We start from the raw sequence: 23,190 nt of genomic DNA, 5'->3' as shown, positions 1-23,190 counted from the left end.
GCTTTTCTTTCTTTTGCCTATATATGACTCCTCCCTGGAGACACGCTCTCCTTTAGGCTTCCAGACCACTTCCAGGCCTTCAAAGCATACTCATCCCACTAGGGAAGCTTTAAAAAAATATATCAATCACACCACTAACTTTATGGCTCAATACTTTTATTGCTGCTGTATATTTTGCAAAGAAGCCTGGATAGTCAGAGAGGTGGAATAAAAACTTTTATGTATGTTTAAAATAAATTCCAGAAACTAGTCGCAAAATATTTCCATATCCTTACCAAGAAAACCATGTGATCAAGTAACCAGAAGGCAAGCATAACTCAAAAGCAATTTTACTACATCGCAGATCATGGACATTGTTATTTATTTATTATATTTGTATAGCCACCCATCTCACAAAACAGTGACTCTGGGCAGTGTACAACACTCAGTTAAAAAGAAAACCAATAAATACATATAAAACAGTCATTATTAACACTATAAAAACTATTAAAAAGCACACAGGACAAGAGAGGATGATGCTAACCACAGTAAGGGAGCCATTGCAAAATCTTCCTGGTCCCTTGGGATCCCCAGGCCTGATCACATAGCCAGTCTTGAGGGACTTGCGGAATGTTTAAGAAGGATGGAGCTAACCTCACTTCCAGGGGGAGAAGATTCCACAAGGTGGCGCCACAGCAGAGAAGGCCCACCTCCTGGGACCCTGGAAATGTAATTCCTTGCAGACAGGACTCACGGCATGCCTCCTCTGCCAGACCTGATGGGACAGACAGATGTAATCAGGGAGAGGTGGTCCCTCAAATAACCTGGCCCCACGTCATGAAAGGCTTTAAAGGTCAGAACCAACACCTTGAATTGGACCCAGAAGCAAACTGGCAACCAACATAGCTCGTGGAGCAGAGGTGTAACATGTACCCTCCTAGGGGCACACATAACTGCATTTCGCACTAGCTGAAGCTTCCAGATACTCTTCAAGGGCAATCCCATGTAGAGCACATTACAGAAGTCCAAACAAGAGGTGACCACAGCATGAGTGACTGTGAGCAGAGCCCCCCGATCTAGGAACAGGCACAACTAGTGCATAACACAAAGCCAGGCCCTCCTAGCCACAACTGGCACCTGCTTTTTGAGCAGAAGTCATGAGTCCAGGAGGACCCCCAGATTGCGTACCAGGTCTGTTTGGGGCAGTGCCACCCCATCCAGCACCAAAGATGGTAGAGTCTTAGCACTGGAAGTCCCCAAAATACAAAGCCACTCAGGGTTCAGCTAAAGTTTATTGTTCCCCATCCAGACCTTCACAGCATCCAGGCACCAGGATAAGACATTCACAGCATCACTTAATTCGCCAGGGGCAGGGATGTATAATTGGGTATCATCAGCATACTGATGATACCTCATCCCATGGCAATGGATGAGTTCACCCAGTGGCCTCATGTTGCTCCAGCTGAGCCTGTGGAATGTTAACCTCAGGAGAGACAAAGCCAGGAATCACATGGAGCACTATAAACAGAGCACTACCTGAGCAGCTGGAGAAGTCAGATGAGGATGACAGAAGGCCTCCCAACCTCCACACTCAAGGAGTAGAGAAGAGAGCAGAGCAGCGAAGGTCTATTAGGCTCCTTACCAAGCAAGGGAGCAAATCTCCTGATTAGTGACAGCTGGCTACAGTCTGATTTAAGAGGCAGCTCTGACCCATGTCTCCTTGTTGGAAATAACTGTCTGATTTCCTGCTCTGGCATGTCATTCCTATGAATCCTGCTCATGAAGCTCTGATCTTGGACTAGCTGACAAATGTGACATGGCTCTCTGAACTTTAGACTTCCTCTGCATTCCCCTGCAAGATTTTGACTACTCTTTTGCATGCTCCTGTTGAAAGTGAAACCACCCTGGCAAGCTTACTTTCCAAGAGACTTTGTCGATTTACATTTCTTCCCTTGTCTGCTATCTGCTCAGCCTTGAATAAATTGCTTTCCTCACCTAGCCACTGTGTGAGTTTGAGACCTGAAACAGGACACTCATCCCCAATCCTCTGAGCCAATCCAGAAGGATACCATGGTTGATGGTATCGAAAGCCACAGAGTGGTCAAGTAGGGTAAGGATGGATGCACAACCCCCATCCTGCCCTCACCAGAGATCATCCAAAACCATGACCAATGCTGTTTCAGTCCCATACCCAGGCCTGATTCCAGACTGAAAGGAATCCAGATAATCCACTTCATTCAAGGTCCTCTGAAGTGCAACCACCTTCTCAATCACCTTCCCCCAAAAAGGAAAGGCTAGATACTGGACAAAAAATAAAAATAAAATCAAGCAATGGCTTCTTGAGGAGGGGGCAAACCAAAGGTTTCTTAAGAGGTGAAGGAACACCCCCTCACTCAAGGAAGCATTAACCATCGCTAGAACAAAGCGACATGACATCCCCCGAGCTGCTTTAACAAGCCATGAGGGTCATGGATCTAAAGAGCACGTAGCTGAGCTCACAGTCTGAAGAATCCTGTTCACTTCCTCAGGTCCAATAGGTTCAAACCATTCCCAGATAAGAGGGCAAGACTCCCCTCTAGACATCTCCACTGGATCTGCAACAAAGCCAGCATCCAACTGAGAGCGAATATAAGTAACTTTGTCCAACAGATGCTGAGCAAATTCCCCCGCACACACCCCTGCAAGAGGTTGTCTGAGCCCTCCTTACCCAGGAGGGCTCATGTCACCCAAAACAGGGCCGCGAAGTGGCTATCTGCAGATGCAATAAGAACAGAGAAGTAATGACACTTTGCTGCACTTACCACCACAAAGAAGACCTTAATAGTGGCTTTGGCCTGTGTTTGGTCGAGTTTGTCCCTCATCGAGCACCAGCAACTCTCTAGACATCTCTTCTCTTGCTTCAACTCCCTCAGCACAGGGAGTGTCAGGATCCCCAAGCAGGGAGAGGTCACATGGGCATGATCCAATCCAAAGCCTCAGCCCCTCCTTATTCCAAGCAGTGACCAGGGCTTCAGATGGACCATGCAGCAGACCAGCAGAAACAACCCCCAGCTCCCTCTGGAACCCATCCGGGTCCATTAGTCTCTGGGGCGGACCAATCTAATGAGTCCAGCCTCCCTGCAGTGGATAGTGGCACTAAAGGATCTTATGGTAATCAAGGCATGATCTGACTATGACAAAGAAGACACCAAAAGCTCCCACTTTCAGATCACATAGCCACTGCTTTGACAGGAACATCAGATCAGGTATGTGATCACTGTCCCGTGTTGGGCTCTGGTTATCATCCTAATGTTACAGAAAGGTTCCACAAGCTTCCCTCCCTGCTCTCCCACTTTTATGATAAAAAACCCTGCTCACCTTGGATAACATTATAGAAACTGAAGCCAGTTTGTGTTTATGCATATCTGGTCTACAAAAAAATCCAGATGACCACAAGAGGGCAGCAAAGAGCTTCAGAAAATCCAACTCTTTGCTGCCCTTTAGTGACTGATTAATTTATGCAGCCTAAATATTGTGTTTTCTGTACAGTTGTTAACTGACCAGTATGATTCAGTCTCTTTGAATCTGACCAAATTCTGTTTTAGTGTTTGTAAAACCCACTGTAACCAACCATACTGATTATTTAGTTATTGTTGTGTGTTTTATCTTCTTTTATTTTATATGTTTTAATTTCTACCTTCTTTTAAGTGGAATTTTGGTCGTTGACTGTAATAAAAGGTTGGATAACTGATATAGTTGTCCTATATTTGTCACAAAGGCTCCTACTGAAAGAGTGAAATCCTGTTCTTTTGTCTTGTTCCTATTGTTTTGCGTTCTCTATCAAAAACAAGGATATTAATGCAGTTCTTTCCCTTGAACGTATTTTATCAATAATTCTGAACTACCTGAGCAACACAGTGATTCTCCATTTCCCTCCCTCTCAGCTGTCAAAAATAAAATAAGGAGTAAGGAATTACAGGAACAGTTTAAATGTAGAGCTGAAAGAATACACCGCAGAAAGGAGGAAAGGTTTTCATTATGCTTGAAGAGAAATCTCAGGCTTAAATTCTTTCATGTCAGTATAAACGCCAGGGGGGATGAATGCCTGATTCCATCCAGTCCAGTCTGGTATTAGAGATGTGTTTTGTTGAAAAAGAAATTAAAACCATTTGGCTTCTCCTCTTTGATAACATTACCTACACTACTGATTGTGGCTAGAGCGGTCAGGGTTCCAAAGGGAAGAAAGTTCTAGTACATGGTGTGAGCCAGAAATATTTTTGTGGCTTTGTTTCCAGAGCATGTGGGAAGATCTTCTTTACCTGGAGGTGGTAGACACTGGCTTTGTCCCAGCCTCAGTTTTCATAATCTCCACTTTAGAAAGTACCCTGTGAACTGCTGAACTGCAAAATGGCAGCAGACCTTGAAGCCAAGTTGTCAGTCTTTAAAATTAAAAAGAAAAAACTTGTGCCCAGCTGGAGTCAAGGATAGAGTCAGAGCAGAAAGTTATCAGACACATTGCAAGGAGGTGGTAGGTCAGGATGCTTCCAGGCCACATCATAAATAGAACCAAGGTAGAATCAGATAGATTAGGAATGGGGTTTTCTAGAAGTTGGGGTTTCGGTGGTTTGTTGTTGTTGTTTTTTTGCTTTTGAGTTGTTCTGAGGGCTGGATCCAGGGCTCCAGAACTAGTATATCTTTCTTTCTCCAGATAGCTTTGGACTGTTTTCCATAAAAAGAGATAGACTTTAAGCCATTCCATTGACTAAGACAGCTTATACAATTAAAGATTGGGAAACAAGGAACTGAAGCAAATTATCTTCTTTCTATTATTGTAGAGGAGGACAGAGAGGAGGACAGAGATATTGATGAAGGAATGCAAGAACCGTTAAGAGAAAGTAAATGACAATTCAAGCCTGGGAAAGGAGAAGACTTGAGGAATGAAACTCAAAATAACCCTACCTTGAGTCTGTTTGATATAAGAAGAGGTAAAGGGAAATTCTGGCAGGCTTTCAAGATTTTGTTACAGGTAGTCCTCAGTTAATGACCATTCATTCAGAAACAGTTCAAAGTAATGACAACGCTGAACAAGGAGACTTATGGACAGTCCTCAAAGTTGTGGCCATCGCAGCGTCCCTGTGGTCACATATCACAATTCAGGCACTTGGCAACCAGCTCACAATTACAGCTGTTGCAGCATCCCACGGTCACATGATCACCATTTGCAACCTTCACTGACAGCTTCTGACAAGCAAAGTCAATGGGGAAGCCAGTAGGAGGTCACAATGGCAATCATGTGACATCGCACCTAATGATTGTGCAGGATTCCCCTAACAACTGCAACTGGAACTGCCAGAACTGCTATTGTATGTTGACACGGTCATGTGATGTTGTGCATTATGACTGCATCACTTAGCGACAGAGTTCCCTGTGGAGTCCTTGGGGTTCTCTGAGATTGGCTGTTTTGGCATGCCCTGCATGCCACTGTATATAAACAGAGAGCAAACCCCATTCCATTCTAGAACTGAAGATGTTACCTAGCCGGGTAATGAAATGTTTGCAAGAAAACAGCCAAGCTCAGAGAACCCCAAGGACTCCGCAGCTCAACCCTGAGCTACACATATTCGCTTCTAGAGTTCCCTGTCCCAATTACCTGAGGACTACCTGCATTATACCCCACATCAGTAAAGGGGCATTCCTGAAATCTTTGCTATGTCTGTTTCTTGACCTGGCCTACCTCAAAGGGCTGACAGTTATTTAACTTCCAGCAATCTATAGTGCTGCAGTCTAAACAAACCATTCTTCATGCTCATAAATAATTTACTTATAAATTATTCCCACACAAAAGGTGGCATCATCATCATCATCATCATCACCCCTCCAACCCCAAGGAATATGAGGCAGGAATTGGAAACCAATGCCTGGACTGCCCCAAATCCTGTTCCTGTTGTCCCTTTGATGGCATCCAGACTCTGCCTTACTTTTCTCAGAATAAGGTTATGATTCTTTCCCCTTATTGGAGGTTAATTCAAGCTGCAGTCTACCTCATGAGTACGCTGCAGCCATTTAATTTTTTATTTTAGTTTTGAGTTAGGTTGGTCAATTCCTCTCAAGAAATTGCACACAGAGGCTGAGACTTTAAAGATGACCCTGTACGGCATGATCATGTGGGACTTGACAGTCAGTCTCTGATTTACCTGATGTTTTCTTATGCCTCTGCCCGGTATGCTTCATTTCATTTGCCATCTGGAACAATCTGGTTATCTCTGGGATGGCCCAAGCACTGCTTTCTTTGTGCTAAGTTAGCTGAAAGGTTTATAGAAATGGTTTCCTCCAGGGGTGTGTGACTAACACACTCTTCTCCTCTTAGTCATTAACTGATTCTGGGGCTAATCAACAAGTCCTCTGCAGCCAGGTCCCTTTCAGTTGTAATAATAATGATAATACCACATTTTCTCCCATTACTCAGCGTAGGTTGGCCAACAGTACGCAACCTCTCTGCAGGAATTATGCATAGAGTCATGGAGGCTGAACACTTCTATTCTGTTGCCCTATTCTGCTCCAAATCTCTATGGAGCCTGAAATGGCTAAGAGGAGGATCACTCTCCATTCAATCCCAGAGTGGCTTTTTGGAATGGCATCTTCACCTGGAAGCTACATTTAGTTCCTGAAGATTCCACACACTGAAACCATCTGTTTCATGTTTAAATCCCATCCCATCCCCTTCAGGGATATTTCTGTCTTCTAACCACAGGAGACTATGCCTAGCAGGCCCTTATTGATCCCCTTCAATCAACTCATGTAGTATAGTTCCACTTTAAAAAGCTGCACAGAAGCAGTAGATACTGAGTCATTTCAGAAGTTAAAGAAGGCTTAGAATAATCATGAAAACCAAGTGGTTATATTTCAGAGATTTAACTGCTGAGAAAAAAGAAAGAAAAGAAACTCTGATTTTTCCTTCTTTTTGTTCCTTATCATATTGGGGATCCTGAACTTCTCTAAAGAGATGGACCAGCCCAGTCATCTCTGTAATGACCTCTTTTCTGTTATTTATTGTTGCTTGACCATGCAGATTTTCTCAAAAGAAATTGTGCACAGAGGTGGTAGATGATGGATCCCTAAAACTGTAAGAAAAGGGAATGGGCTATGGTCTACAGAACAGGAGTAGGACTGGCTGGTGAAACAACACTTGGATGCTCTATCTATCCCTCTAGAAAACCGGAGCAGTCTGGCCAACTGTACATTACTATATCCTGAAGTAGCGCTGTCTTTTGCATCAGTTTAGGTTCAGAATTAGAACACTGGAACTTGGCCATTGAATGACTGCAGCCAGGAATTTGTTTGTTTTTTTTTCATTTTATTTTAGTCATTGTAGCTTAGCTAGTTGAAGGCAGATCCTTTGGATAATTGTGTTCAGGGACAGATGATGATCATCTAAGGAATTTCCATTATATTTTAAAAAACAAATGAGGTATATACATATTACCCATACTCTAGAGCAGTGTTGTTCAACTTTGGCAAATTTAAGATGTGTGGACTTCAACTCTCAGAATTCCCTAGCCAGCTGGGGGGAATTCTGAGAGTTGAAGTTTACACAGTTTAAAGTTGCCAAGATTGAAAAACACTGCTTGAGAGAAATGGAAAACAACAGACTCTGTTTGCTTTCTCTCTGTCAGTGCTTTTTTTTTTTTTAATGTACTCCTTAGGACAATAAAAAGGTCCTTTTAATTTTATTCGCTGTAGCCTGGCCAACTGCACACAGCTCAAGGGAAGAACTTTGAATAACCCTTAGCATCTGTAACTTGAAACTTGTCTATGTCCAGCAAAGTATTCTTGGAATTATTACAAACAAATACTAAATGTATTCAAGTTATAGAAAAATGATCAATTGCATGAGGATATAAGCCCAAACTAATTTATGGACCATTTGGGGTTGTATATGGTGGGTGGTAGCTGTTACCAATCAAGGTGCTGGATGCTGGAATATTTATGTAGTGGTTATTAATGGCCTGGAAAAAGGCTGGGGGGGCAGGTGCTGGAGGCTGCAATTAGGTCCTGGAGATCTCAGTGGCAAAGGGCGATGGCTTGCATCTGGAGCGGAGAGATGGGCAGGGGGTTAGTTGCTGGAAGGGCTTCCTAAAATAAGGGGGGTGGCCATGCAGGCAAATTGGAAACACTGGAACTGGGTGGAGAGGTTGAAATAAATTCTAAGGAGTGTTGGCTGAGGAAGCTGAGGGGTAGAAAAGCACCATTTTTTTTTCTAACAGAACTGCATCCAGGCCCTTGTCTTGAGACAGCAGGATAGATACTGTTGAATGATCACAGCCAAATCCAGCCTGTTGCCGATGCAGTATGCCATCAGGATCACTGGCAAGATTCTTTGCTGGCTTCTCCAAATGCTGCATGATTTGAGGGATGCTATTATTTTTCTCTTATACAAAAGGAGAGCAACAAGAGTAAATGCAAAACTACGGGGAAAATGAATTTAGTGAGTGTTTCCATTTTGTTTTAAATAATATGCCAGTTGATAAGGAGCATAATTTGTGAAGTACCATAGAGTTTGTGTAGACTAAATTTTTCTTCTTCAGCAAGTCACTGAGAAATGCATAACATGAGAAACAAAGTTTATTGTTAAGTAGGTTGATTTAGAGAAAGTATATAATAAAGTAAACAGGCTTGAATTATAGAATGTTTTGCACAAAGTTTAAGGTTGGTTGCTAAATGCAACATAAATGGAATGCTTAACAAATGGTTCATCATTAAGCAGGCAAATATATAAAATTTGTCACCGCCCATCTCATCGATCGACTCTGGGTGGTTTACAAAACAGTTAAAATAGATTAAAATTACAAAATTACGATAATAAATAGAAAATAAATAGATCCAAGAATAATTGGCAGTCATTCAGGGAGCACCATCAAGGCACTAGCCACCCCCGGGATTGGGTAAGGTTATCACCCCACGCAAGCTGGAAGAGCCAGGTCTTTAATTCTTTCCAGAAGGAAATATTCTTTCTGGAAGGAATGTATGGATGTGTGATGCCCCTTTAGTTGTTTAATGTATGGATGAAAGTATAATAAATGTTTATGGTGAACATTTATTCACCATTAGAGGTATGTTGGTTGGGGATATGAATATAGATGCACTTTTATATTCAAGTATTGTTGTTAGTTAAGAATCTGAATGACTTGCAGCAAATGGTTGCTAGATTGTATGATGCATTGAACAGCATGCACCTGCATATTGATGTATTGAAGACCAGGATAATTGTATCTGACAGGGAAAATGGAGTGAACAAGTGTAAGTTATACATAAATGGTAAAAAAAAAAAAATAGAGCAAGTAAATTAATTTGTGTGTTTCGGTAAAATGTTCATTAAAGATGGAAGAATGGATGAAGAAGTTTTAAGACATATAAATGCCAGCAGCCAGGTAGATAGTATGAGGTCTGTTGCAGAAATGAATGAATAGCAAATAGATAAAAATGGCTGGGTATAAGCGTATTCTTCTGCCTATTTGTTATATGAAAGTGAGAGTTGGGTCTGTCTGGGGAAACATAAAAATAATAATGCAATGGGAAACAGGAGCTTAAAAGTGTCTGTAGTAAGATAAGATGGGAGAGATTCAGGAATAAATGGGTGACGAATGAATATGGACAGAATACAAAATTGACTTGCATTAAAGAAGTACATTGAGATGGTCAGATCATTTCAAGAGAATGAATGAGTTGTAGAGAAATGAAGAGAAGTGAAGAATGAAATTCCTAATTCAAAAAATGTAATTTTTTTGTAACTCACACACTTTAATGTTTTTCCTCACTATTTCTATCAGTTTGATTTCCAGATATAACATATTTGCTCTGGATAATACAGTAGCTTCACATAGATAGAATTCCTTTTTTAGTTCTAATAACAAGAGTAGAATATATTTATCACACAGCTGTTATACTAGCCACTGACCAGTAGGAGGCACTACACAACTAGTTTCACCCCTACGAGGACTCTTCAGGCATAGTTATTCTCCATAGCAGATGTTCTATGTTCTAGCAGGAGGACCAGTTCAATAAAAATCACAACACTCTCTAGTATGAGAGCATATGGGGCGGGGTGGGGCGGGGTGGGGGGGAAGGAAGGCGTACCAGAATAGCTTCTATCTTACAGTTCTACATACTTTTCACATTCCTATTGAATGTGTTTAAGATTACTGCTGAGTAGTGACATGTAAGTGCACTATGGGTATTGGGAGTATTCCTTTTATATCCACTATGAGTTCAGGGGAGGCACATTTCTCTGAATTTCTCTAAACATTTTTAGGTTGTCCCTGTATCAGGTTCTGAAAATACCAAAGGATCTGAACAGAAATAAATACCATGCAGGAACGTGTGTACATATGTATGCATAAAAAAGTAAAATAGAGAAAATGGGTATTTTGGAATGACATTGCAAATAGCCATCTGTTTTTAATGACATCATCCAAGATATATACATAGGGGACTGAAAAACATAATTCCAAATGGCCTTTTATGGTCCTTATGGGCACTGTTAGTGCTTGTTATTATCGATGCAGGAAAAAATGTTACAACACCCCAAAAGGTGTTGATTTTGATAAGAATGGCTTTCATTGGAAGACACTAGCTACTCTCTCCACTAGAGGACACCACAGTCCACTTTTTAAATGATATGCATACACACACACACACATATGCACACATGCACAAATATACAAACTCGCATGTAATAGTTGCAGATTGGTTATATACAATTTACAGGTTGGTGTATATATGGAGGCTTGTCCCTTCCCTGTAAAACAAGAACTTTTATTAAAGAGGCTTAGTTTTTGCAAAAGCAGATGGATGAGAAAATGCAAGTTAGGAAGTTTTCATTTTGCATTCCTCCTCTGTCATCAGCTTGGCTTCCTAACAAGGCCTTTACCACCCCTCACTGCCCAATGTGCAGGTTAGCGAATAAAACTAATTTGCCCAACCAAGTGGAAACATTGGGAAGCATCATGTTAACTTAAATGCGTCTAAGGTTCTGCCCCATTTTGCAGGTCATCATGGTACATCATGCCCTGACATGAATCTCCTCCATGGTCTCAGTTTTGGGAATGCCCTTTTGCTCTCAGTGTTTGCCTCTCCATTAGTCCTGTTTTCCTCCATTCCATTCATACCAGACGTATCCCCTAAGACAAGGAATGTATTTGTACAATTTCATTTTAACAGCACTGTGAATTGACCAGACTTGCACTGTTTATTTGGGGAAGAAAAGGGAACATTTTTGGGCTATTCTGTTTTAACAGTTCACTGACCTCCACTGTACTATCTGGTGTACCTTAAAATAACCAGAATTCAATGGTGATTTCAGTTTTCTGGTAATTTTATTTGAGGAAGAAAGGGGGACATAACGGCCCAATTTCCTCTCATTTATTCACTTGCTTGCTGAGGCTTTACATGCTGCTTCAGTTGAAAGGCACTCTGAACAGTTTGCAGTATTAACAGTAAAAAAAATTGGATTGGTGACAATCTTTTCCTTTAGGTGCAACAGCCCTGTTTTCTACATTGTAGCTTTCAAAAAAATAAATAAGGGACATTGGACTGGGCTTTTGCTGGTAATTAGCCATTTTTTCTATATTGGTTACTTTCAATCACTTCACCACCACCCCCTCCACACAAAGTAAGAGATGTGGTTGCCCAAAAACTAATCAGTTTCAGTTCCAGTTCTACTGGGTCAAGCTGGTTAAGAATCATGGCAGGATTGAACTGCCTCCCTTCTGGAGCTACTTTTGCCCTGGTGCCTTTGCCTGCCTGCCTGCCTGCCTCCCCCCCCCCATCATCTTTCACATTATTTGGGGCATGCCCAAATACGGTGTAAAAGAGGCAAACCACCTAGAGAAGGTCATGTAGAGCCCTGAATTCAGACCCTGTGCCCTAATCTCTGATTGTTTTCCTTATAGGCTGATGTTATGGAAAACCAGATGAGAAAAACAATAATTTGCCCACAAGGTACATTCACAAATTAGGAAAACATCATTCTGGCATTGATTTGGAACAGAAACAGTGGCAGGATAGGATTGGCAATGAGGACTGCCAGTGTAATACCTGCATTATTTTGTGCCAACTTGAGGATGTTCAGTTGGCATACTGGGGAGGAGAAGGAAGACTCCTTTGCCTGCAGCCAATGCCAAATTGTACAAACCCCACCTTTGTAAAAACTTTACTCAATCTCATCACCTATTCTGAAATTTGGTAAGCATTACCCCACCCCCACCTTGCAGGGGGAAATTGTATCTTTGCATGTCATCTAATTGTTTCTTTTTTATACATATATAATTTTTATTGAAGAAATTTTTAACAAAGTAAAAGCCATAAAAGAAAATAAAGATAATAAAGAAAAATAGTAAATAGTGAAAAAAGAAAATCAAAAAAGAAAATCAAAAAAGAAAAAGAAAAAGAAAAGGAAAAGGAAAAGATTATAAAGAAGCGGCTTCCAATCTTTCTGACAGCAGTTATCAATGCACTTATATTTTATCCTCTTTCTCTAAAGTTACATCATAATTTCCTTTTTTCCATAAACTATCCTTTCTAATCTTCAAACCCATAAATCACAAGTTCATGTTTTCTCTTTTTTCAGCAAAAAGTCCATAAGGGATTTCCAGTCACTGATAAATGTAGTTGTTGAACTTTCTATAATCAAACAAGTTAATTTTGCCATCTCTGCTGGTTCTGTCCTCTTCACCAACCATTCCTCCATTGTGGGTGTTTCAGAGTCTTTCCATTTTTGCACATACAATAGAGTTGCAGCAGTAATCCCATATAAAAAATAATCTTCCATGACTTTTTTCTAATTGGCTGTCCATTAATCCCAGCAAGAAAAGTTTGGTTTCAATTGAATGTTGATCTTTAAAATTCTTTTTATGACTGTATTTGAAATTTCTGGGTTTTTATGACCGTATTTGAAATTTCTGGGTTTTTTACAAGGCATGATAAAATAACCTTTCATGTTGTCCACATTTCCAACATAAATTTGAAGTACCTTTATACATTCTAGACAATTTTTCTGGAGTCATATATCAATGGTACATCATTTTATAAAAGTTCTCTTTTACATTATAATGTAAATTTCAATCCTTTTAACCACATATTTTCCCACTGTTCCATCAGTATATTGTGTCCAAAGTTCTTAGCCCATTTTATCATACAGTCTTCCACTTGCTCTTCTTGTTTCAAATTTCACTGAAAGTTTATACATTTTAGCAATTAAATGTTTATCATTTGTATATAGTTCAAATTCTGTCTTATGCTGCTCAATTCCAAATGTCCTATTATCTACTTTGAATCTTTCTCTTAACTGTGTATACAAAAACCATTGAAAACTAAATCCCTCTGCAGTCAATTGCTCTTTTGATTTCATCTTATATTCTCCATGTTCCTGTTCTAACAACTCCTGATAAGTTAACCATTTTTCTTTACCTACTGTTTCTTTCCTGTAAAATGCTTCTTGTGTTGGGATCATCTAATTGTTTCTGAAAACTAAGTTATCCAGACATTTTAGGTCTCTGCTCTAGCATGGCATGAAGCCAATATCTGGAGCAGATTGGGTCAATACAATTGTCCTTTCAAGTACTCCAAGTAAGATGACTGTCACTAATTTATCTGTTTCCAGGTCAAAATCCTCCTCAGAAATCTATCTGTGATATATAGATAATACATTTACCATACTGGAAAAGATGGTGCCACATGGCAAAAAAAACAAAACAAAACAAAACCTAGAAATGTGTTAAAAATGTATTTAAAAAATTGTTCACCTGTATCTTAATGTGTAATTTAACAGATTTCGAAAGGCAGTACAGATTACTGTTGATAAAGGGTAAAATAAAAATAAACAATACAAGTTACAAATACAAAAGGCAAGGAGAAATGAGAAAATTAAAAGAGTTAAAAACTGATCTTAACCATGGAGTGCTGAAATAAATGTATCGGGCATTTAATATGTAGTAGCTAAAAAAATCTAACCTATTAATTTGCCAATAGGAACTGCAGAAAACTTGGATATTTTCCTGGCTATTTCAGCAGATCAATTAGCCAAAAGACAACAACTTTTATCTTTATCAGACCAGCCAGAACATTTTAGTTATTTAGTCTGCCTACCAAGCTATGTGAAAAGTTTACTGCAATAAAACTAGAGTAATGAAATCATTATCTCTCACTGACAGGGACATAGTCAATCTTGCATTAAAATATTATATCTCCTTTCTCTTAGCATAGAAGAGAGAGAGTTGCCAGAGAAAACCCTTCAATGTGACACATTCAAGATGTTCATTAAATAATTAGCTGAGTAAAGTGATTTTCCATCCAGACTATTCTAATGAAGCAGAGAATAATACACTGGTCACTATGAAGGTCGAGGTTGGATAAAGGATATTGCAGTTCTGCACTGACTCTTTTAGACTCTCATGAAATTAGATATTGAACTAAATTGAGAGTAAATATTGTGTAAGGTCTGGACTGAGATCTTTTTTCCAGGCTGATTGGAAGTCATCTAGGACATTTAAAGAGGCCAAATATCCCTCTGTGCAGATCAATTTAGCCCAGAATCTGAGACAGCAAACTTCATGCAAGCAGGTCCTGATTCTGATTGTAACAAGGAACTGAGAATACCTTAAACCAGCTTATTGTTAATAATTCTTTCAAATCATTGAATGCATTATAACAAGTAATTGGGCTGCGTGAATATGTTGAAAGGCAAAATGTTAAATTAAAACATATTCTGACTGTTTTATGGAGACTTGATGCACTGGCAGCTTCTGAAAATCCCAAATTACTTGTTGAAGAATGTTTTGGAAGACTCTAATATTCACAGCTGAAAAATAGCAAAATCGGAATTAGTAAATTTGAAATAAGACATGAATATGCTGTTGAATATATCAATGGTCTTGTATTTTAAAAATATTAAATATGGCTGGTATGATCTTAGGATGAAACTAATTCAATGAACAGGCTTTTCCATTTTTACTGAGCATACCAGTGAACGTTTAAGAAGATGGATATCTCTCTTTTTATGTAATGTATTTGAAATAAATTGACACATATGATTTGGGCCTGTTCTGGGGAGTCCTGTATTGGACTGACCTTTAAACCATTGTTAATATTTATGGGAAAAAAAGAGTTAAAGGATGTTGATGTGATCTTGAATTACATACAAAAAACTTGGAATGTATCAGTTTGTAAAAATGTTTAGATTCATTGAACTTGGAGCATAGTCAACAAGATGATTTTGCTTTGTTGAAAGAAACTATTATTCCAGATTTAAAATCCTGGATTAAAGATTATTTACTTTTAGATGTTGAACTGGCTCTTTACTGATGCAGTGGAAAGTCTAAACAATATGATTCTGCATGACTAAATTTTAATTTCTTGCTTAAAAACTGAGTCAGTGATATATCTGTTGTGATATGTGTAGCTGGTTTTTTCCCTTTTCTTTTTTTCTTCTATCTTTTATGTACTGTTTTGTATTTTGTTTTTGTTTTTCATTTTTCCAGTTGTTTATATTCTATAACCAAATTAAAAAAACATAAGATGTATGCTAGTCACTAGCATTTGTTAAAAGGATCAGACAGCTTTACAGAAGGTTAATCTATTAAGTTTTACTCCCTACAGTGGAAGAAATGACAGAAAGCCGCAGTATAATATGTAATGCCATAATTATCACCAGATCTGTCAACAGTAACAATCAGATCAAGCATTAAGCACAATGGATTTTTTTAATGCAATCTAAATCTTCATTTATCAAGGCTGTGGCTTTTCATCTTATTGGAACACTTAGTTGATTATAAATCTGATAAATAAATATGGGACTTGTGAGACGTTTCTACATGGCCCAGTTCTGCCTGTATTCAGTTATGGAGGAAAGCCTCAAACAAATATCATCAAGATTTTATCTGAAATTAAGCCTGAAGGTACAATGCATTAATCAATCGGTATTTATCAGCCAAGTTATCTCAATAACATGGAACATCTACAGGGGTCTTTTGTGACTTGTATTCCATGAAGGTTCATGCAGTCCACTGCCTTGGGACTGTGTCCTGCCTGTGCTGATAGCCAGAAACAAAAGCAGGAGGAGACTGCCAGCTGGGCAGCAAATGTGTGAGAGGAGGGAATAGTGAGATATTGAGGCATCAGCTATCTGCACTGCGCAGGCTGGTCTGCTTCCCTTCCAAAGGAATCTGCTTTCTAAGGTGTGGTGATGCTCATGTTAAAGTAAAATTCAGCAGGATGGTTTGTTCCTGTAAGCGGAAAAGAGCGGGAGGGGACATTCTGACCTTTACCATAGGAGAAAAATGTTCTACCAGGCCTGGGAAAAAAATGAAAAGGTATAATCAGAGACAATAAAAGTACTGGAGTGGTGCTAAACTTAAAAATGAATTTCATGTCACATGCTCAGGTTGGCCTAAGTTTCCCCCTGCCCCCAAAGCAGAATAACAAATCTGCTTCCCCAGTCAAGTTAGATAATACCCTAGTAATAAAATTACAGTAAGGTGGACTCAGTCATACTTAGACAATGTATAGAGCATAAGCTGGTTTTGATTAACTTCCAGCAGTTTTATTGGGTTTCCTGTAACATAAGTGAAGACTACTCTAGGTTTCTGTCAGATAAAATTGCTTGGATTTGCTCTGAGTTAGACTCTGGCATGGTCTGGTATAGTTATCTGGGATGAGTTTGAACTATCCAAGGAAGTGGAGAGGGTCCTCGGTGCTGTAAGTGCTGTATATTAGACCCATGCCTCTCCTGGTTGGTTAAGGCTTTCAACATGTAGTGGGATCCAAGTGGTGGTGTTTCCTTGAAGTAGAGAACAGTACATCTAGCTCTTAAAGAAAATGTAGTCCATCCCCTTCTCAAGAAATCTTTCTTGGATCCAATGATACTGGACAATTTTTGTCTGGCTTCTAACTTTTCCTTTTGGAGAAAGTGATTGAGAAGGTGGTAGGCTTACAGCTATAGAGGGTCCAACTGTAGTCCTTCTTAATTTCTTAGCAGCCTTCAATACCATTGATCATGGTATCTTTCTGGATCAGCTTCAAGCTTTAGGAGGGGAGGTATGGTGTTATATTGGTTCTCCTCTTTCCTCCATAGCTATTTCCAGATCTAGTCCAAGGACCCTGCATTGCAAGGTGCCCCAGGGTTCTACTCTCTCCCTGTTCTGAATGTTTACATGAAACTGCTGGGTGAGATCATGCATCTGTATTGCACCAGAATCTCATCAGTATTCCAATGATACTCAGTTATACATCTCTACCCTAAGGTGATTGAAGGATGTTGTCAAGGTCTTTTGCAGTATCTGGAGGTAGTGAGGGTCTGGAAGGGCAAAAAGAGGCTTTGGCTGAACCATAGCAAGATTGAGTTGCTGTGGATTTTTGGGTCTCCTAGGGTCTCTCCATGTTTGGTCTTGGATAAAGTCACATTCCCCCAGACAGAACTGATGTACAATTTGGGCTCCTCGTGGACTTCTGATGGAAGAAAAAGTGGCAGCTGTAGCTAGGATGGCCTTTGCACAAATCCATCTTGTGCACCAATTGCACTTGTTCCTAGATTAGGAGGCCCTACTCTCTACTCATGCCCTGGTCACCTCCTGTCAACATTACTATGGGTATTCCACAAGAGATTGCTCTTGAAAATTACCCAGAAATTTTAATTGGTCCAGAATGCAGTGGCACAAGTAGTTATGCATGCACTTTGGTGTGCCCATACAAAACTACTGATTTGCAAACTGCATTGGCTCCTTATGAACTTCCAAGTACTGTCCTTTGTTTTTTTCTTTTTATTAATCTTTTTTTTAAAAAAGAAAACAAATTAAAAAAAATTGATGCAAAGATATAATATCAGTAAGTGAACAAAGAAGTTGCAAAATGTGTATATTTAGTGCTCAATATATCATTGAAGAGTACTTAACCAGCTTCCAAGTACAATTCAAGATGCTGGTTGTCCCCCATAAAGCCTTTCATGGCAAGGGCCAGGTTACTTGTCAGATCATCTGTTTCTGACGTCTCTGCTTGGTCTGCAAGATCCAGCAGAGGCCATACTTCAGGTCCCTTCCCACAAAACACCACCACATAGTAGGCCACAGGGGGCATGCTTCCTCTGTTGCAGCATCTGTCCTGTGGAACATCATTCCTCCCAAGGTTTGGACAGCCTTAAATATCTGTCTCCTCCCCCGAGCATTGGGCCACAGTGGAATAAGCCAATATAGAATGTAACAACCTTGAATGTGATACATATGGGTAGCAGTAGAGCTGGCCCTGGGGATGCTTTAGATAAAGGTCAATCTTGACTCATAGAAAATTGATGTCAAGTAGAGTATCTCATTGCTGTGTCTGGACTAGGCATTGTGAAAGAAGTTTTCCACTCCTTTTAAAAATGTCACATTCCACAATGCTTTTCTGGAAGATCCAGAAGAAAATATTAATCACATTTCCCTTTTGCAACAGGAGAATTCCAAACCACTATTAAAGGTAAGGGTTTGCTTACTTTCACTAATACTATCCATTGCTGTTTTGTATTTTCTCTGCTGCTTCTTCCTTAGTGTTTGTCATAGGGGAGGGCAACCTTCACCGATTAGATGCCCTTCTGTAGTGTTGGACTAAAAATCCCATACATTCCTATCAGTAGGACTATTGGCCATGCTGACTGTCAGGCTGTGGGAGTTATAGTCCAGCATATGTTAAGGACACTAAATTGAGAGGCCTAATTTGCTTTTTTACCCATCTGAATGTATGTTTGGTCAAAGAAAAAAAATGGAGTTTCATTTTCTTATTGTTTTACTAGAGTTTAAATGGAGTTGATCTGTCTGGAACACTGCCTGTGTCTGATAATAGCTCTGGAAATCAAGTTTATTTTCCACTTAGAGGCTATTAGAGTAAGCAATTCTGCACTTGAATGTTGTATATGGTTTCTTGGTCTATTCTGAAGCAGATTAAAGATCAGGATTCCATCTTCCATTCAAAATATTAGAGTCCGCTGCTCATTCTAGCCATATTTGTCTGCAAAATTAGTGGATTCTCATACCCTGAAGCATTTTACCAATGCAAACCAGAGTCCTTTTGTATATCTGTAAAACAGCTACATGCAAGAGGATGCCTTGTTGCTCAAGTACTTGGCTTTACCTGAATATGTAATCACAGCCAGATACTGATATTTGAAGAATGAAGCTAAAACCCCACAGACAGCAGTCTGGTAAGCTAGCACAGCAACAAATTCTTTAAAGGGCATCTCCAAAATACTTGCAGAAGATGAAATATGAATAAAGATTTATGCTGGATGGAATCTTCATTGGTAGAGGTATCTGAATAATGAATCTTTAAGGACAGCAAGAAGGCTGCATTATAATTGGTCATGCAGAAAAGTAACTGTGGTCTTACTTCTTGAAAGAAGGCCAGTTCCCACCAAAGACGGCTCTCTGCAGATGTGCTCTCTCAAGTAAGTGCAGACTTGGAATTGCTCCTAGATGTATTTCAATAGGTTCACTATGAGAGATGTCCTTTGTGTTGGGCTACTGATGTAATGATGTCATTAATAAACCCTTTGATGATGCTTGAAAAGGAGGGACTATCCTTATTGGTGGATAAAACCCTCCATCACTGGGGACAATCAGAGCATTATAACTTAACAGCACTGTTCATTAGCAATTATTTATTCAGATGCTTAAAAGTTTCTTCAAACAGATAAAAAGTTGTTTTTTGATGCCTGAAATATAGCAAAGTTACTGTAAAACTGCAATGTGGAGGAGCAGTCTTCCTTATGAAGGCAGTTACACGTTCTTAACAGTATAACTCTTGAAATGTTTATATGAAAATACATTTCTTTACATTTGGTGGAACTTCTTTCCAAATAAATGCATATAGAATTGCAGCTCTGAGTTTGCCCAAACATTGAGAAATAAGTCTGATTTTGGGGCTCACATCTTTACGCTCATGGGTACCAGCACGCTCCCTTAATGCCTGACAGCTCCCTTGCCCCACTTAGGTTTTTAGTTTGTGACTGGACACATCCACTCTACAGTCATTTTATGGGTAAGCAAGCCTCAGCCTCACTCATATTATGCTCTGAACCTGACAAATATGCCTACCAGTCTAAAAGGTCAGAGATCCTAATTCTAACTGAGCACCATAAGAGTGAGTAAATAGATGAAGGATCAGTTACTGTAGTGTGGATGAAGTCTAAAAACAGAAATTGTTTTCCTACCAGAGAGTAAAGCTAAGGTGAGACACTCATCCATTGCTGGAAATATACTAAAAGGTGACTTCACAAAGTGCTTGAAACTGTAATATGGATAGATTGGTCTGGTTCTGGTTTAGCATATAATATGAACAATTGTGGTTTGCAAATCACGGCTAATGGTTTAATCAGGTTTATTTAACAAACCATGCTTAAGCAAATGATTGCTTAGCAGTCTATCGAACCCAGCCCATAAAATCTGTGTTGCACCTTTGGCTAAGTAGGCATTATGGCTATAAGCTACTTTTAACATTCGAGGCAACATGCTTCTGGATACCAGTTGCTGGAAAACACAAGCAAGAATCAATGCCCCCGTTTTAGGGCAGCTGGTTCACCACTAAGGAAAACAGTTATACTGAACTAGATGTAGTGACCTAGCCATGGTCATTATTTGTTTTTATACATGTAGCTTTGCTGGGATATAAGCATGTGTTGTTTATTTTAATCTCATAATTTTCTCTCCATGCCTAACCTTAGTTAAATCCTTCCAAACTAGTTCCTAATCAGTTTCAGCATACTGTGTCTGAAGTAAAATACAAAGCAAACAAACTGTAAATGAAAAGCAGAAGCTATTAATTGAAAATCACATCAGCTCACTTCCTCTGTTCCTTTGTTTGCTTGTTGGCAAAATTATCATTACAACGGGGAAATGTGTTGTTGGGAGGAAACAGCTGGGGAAGAACAAAACCACAAAGGGCTTGACTCACTTGGGGTTTTAGTGTAAATCTGCTGGTAACTGCTCTTGTCAAGAAGCACTGGGGAAGAACATGATTGACTAAGTGGGAGAAACCAGCTGTTCTACTTGAACTGGGCACTTAGGAAACAGTGTGGGGTGGTTTCCTTTTGGAACATTGTCCTGCTATTCTGCAGCAAAGAGAGAAAGTAAAGTGTGTGTAGCTAGTTTATGGCCCAGCTGCTTGTCGAGAACCCACCCAGTATGATTAGTTTATGGTTCAAATAGGTTGAATGAACAACAACTGGATATAAATCAATTGGCGGGGTGACAATACTTATCTTGGGGGGGAGCCTTCTAGTACCAACATTTATACCACATTTGGAATATATATGTGAAAAAAGAAAATATACAGTATATATTGCCGTTTTTTCTTCAGATCTACACTGTTAATCATTGTACTAAATCTGGACATGACTATAGGTCTTCAAATCTAGAGTTTCCAGAGAATGCCAGGTAACTGGTTTTTACCTTGCCTGATCTCCTCACCCCCACATCTATGCATGTGTCTATTGTGACATAGCAGAGTAGTAAACCTCTATTCAAATGTCTTTCCATGTCGTCATGACTAGGGTGGCCTAGTGATAAACCTGTTTGTGTGCAAGAAAGACAACGTGTTCTTCCCCAGTGCTTCTGACAAGGAATGTGGGTACTATATCTGCTCTGATTTCAGATGGAAATAAAATGTGCAATTGAGGAATCCCTCCCATAAAAATCACCCCATCTCAGTATGCGATAGGAAGGCCATGAGATGGTGGCAGAATGCTAGTAACCTTATGCATTTCAAAGGAAAATTGCCTTTTCTTTGGTAAGGAATATGGGTTGAAGAACCATCATGCTGGAAATGGATAACACTGACATCATCAAATTGGCCTGCAAATAGCATTTTAACAAACTAAAAATGATCTCTGGAAGGACTCAAAGCATTGGTATCTTGGATGATTTGGCATTTTTCTAGTGTCTGCTGCCAGAGCATCTGGTATTTATTTGGGAATAGCATCCATCGAGTTTAATGTGTTGTGGGAACACTGCCACTGAGCCATAAATCAGCCAACCACATTTTAGTTTAGCTTAAGATGGACACCCAGCCTGAATATGAACATATGGGGTTGTCTAGTCAATTGAGAATGCATGGTATTAACATACTCACTCTACCCAGCCAACTTTGGCTGATTTCAGAAAGCTATGCAGGGTTGGCTGTAGACACTACTTGAAAGGAAGACAACCAGGAAATCCCAGGGCCGGAGACCAGACTAGGAAATAATCATAATAATAAAGTTACAGAAGAGAGCATCAGCAAACCACTACCATATATCTTGTTGCCAAGAAAATTACATGGATGTGGTTGCTAGTAGAAAACAATGTGATGGCACATAATCAAAAAGGTGTGAAGTTAGTAGAAACTGAGATCAACTTGAAGGAACCTTGACTTTATTTTACTAGCAGTTCATCTGTGTATAGCATCACCAGTTAACATTAGAGTAAGTCATATATCCCTCCCCAACACAAGGGGGGGGGGGTAGACCTCAAGATTAGCTATGTCCCTCCGCCACCATCCATGGTAGAAATGCTGCTTCTTCCCTGGCAGGCTCAGATGACTAGGGGACCTCTGTAGAATTCCACAGGTTGAGGAGGAACTCTGGCAATATCATTGGTAGGTCTGGAAAAGCATTTCCGCTACAAGAATTGGTGACACCATGTGCTACTATGGGGCTACTATGGATAGCCAGTGATCCTCCTTGCACATATTTCAGTGCATGCAGTTGTCCTATGCAAGTTAATCCCTTTTGCCCGTCGCCGTGCTCCTGAGGAGCAGCCGCCTCTGGCCTCAACCCCTCTCTTCTCCTCAGCAGCTCCACAGAGTCAAGAGATGATTAACTGGTTGGGTTCCTCTTACCCCTATTGGTGTATCCTATGGGTCACATGTCAATTGATCCTGCAAGGAGCTCAGCTGTCCTACAGGCGCTGAAGAGTAAACGGCCCCCTTTTCTTCAGCCGAGGATGCTCCGTCTTTCTCTGAAGCGACGCCGCCGAGGTCCACCAGCCTTGCGAAGAAACAGGCGGGGCAGTATGGTTTCTCCGTGGCCTTTGAGCGCTCAGAAGAGAAAGGCGAAGCGGCTGGGGGTGGAGCGAGAAAGCCAGCGGCTGCCCTGAAGGGCCAGCGGGGAGAGGTGCTGTCACACCGAGGAAAGCCAGAGGGAGCCACCTGCCCGCCGGATTTCCAGGCAGTGAAGGA

At 40.1% G+C, this 23,190-nt stretch overlaps 1 protein-coding gene and 1 long non-coding RNA gene across 4 annotated transcripts in view; one reads left to right on the top strand and one right to left on the bottom strand.

The window, feature by feature from the left end:
• The window catches only part of TNS3 (tensin 3), a 253,382-nt gene that overhangs the window by 22,720 nt on the left and 207,472 nt on the right, over positions 1-23,190 (top strand). The window lies entirely within an intron of this gene.
• Positions 171-23,090, bottom strand: LOC148214636 (uncharacterized). The gene is made up of 3 exons (XR_015797746.1): positions 22,852-23,090; positions 22,105-22,207; positions 171-754 (listed from the first exon to the last, which is right to left on the bottom strand). It is a non-coding gene; the product is annotated as an uncharacterized LOC148214636 (long non-coding RNA).

The sequence above is a fragment of the Python bivittatus genome, unplaced genomic scaffold, assembly GCF_059951505.1.
Source record: "Python bivittatus isolate LINGU-HERP-01145 unplaced genomic scaffold, Pbiv_v1 ctg000610_np1212, whole genome shotgun sequence".
NCBI classification, from domain to species: domain Eukaryota; kingdom Metazoa; phylum Chordata; class Lepidosauria; order Squamata; family Pythonidae; genus Python; species Python bivittatus.
Note: the sequence above shows the minus strand (reverse complement) of the source record. Positions and strands in the feature narration are given on the sequence as shown.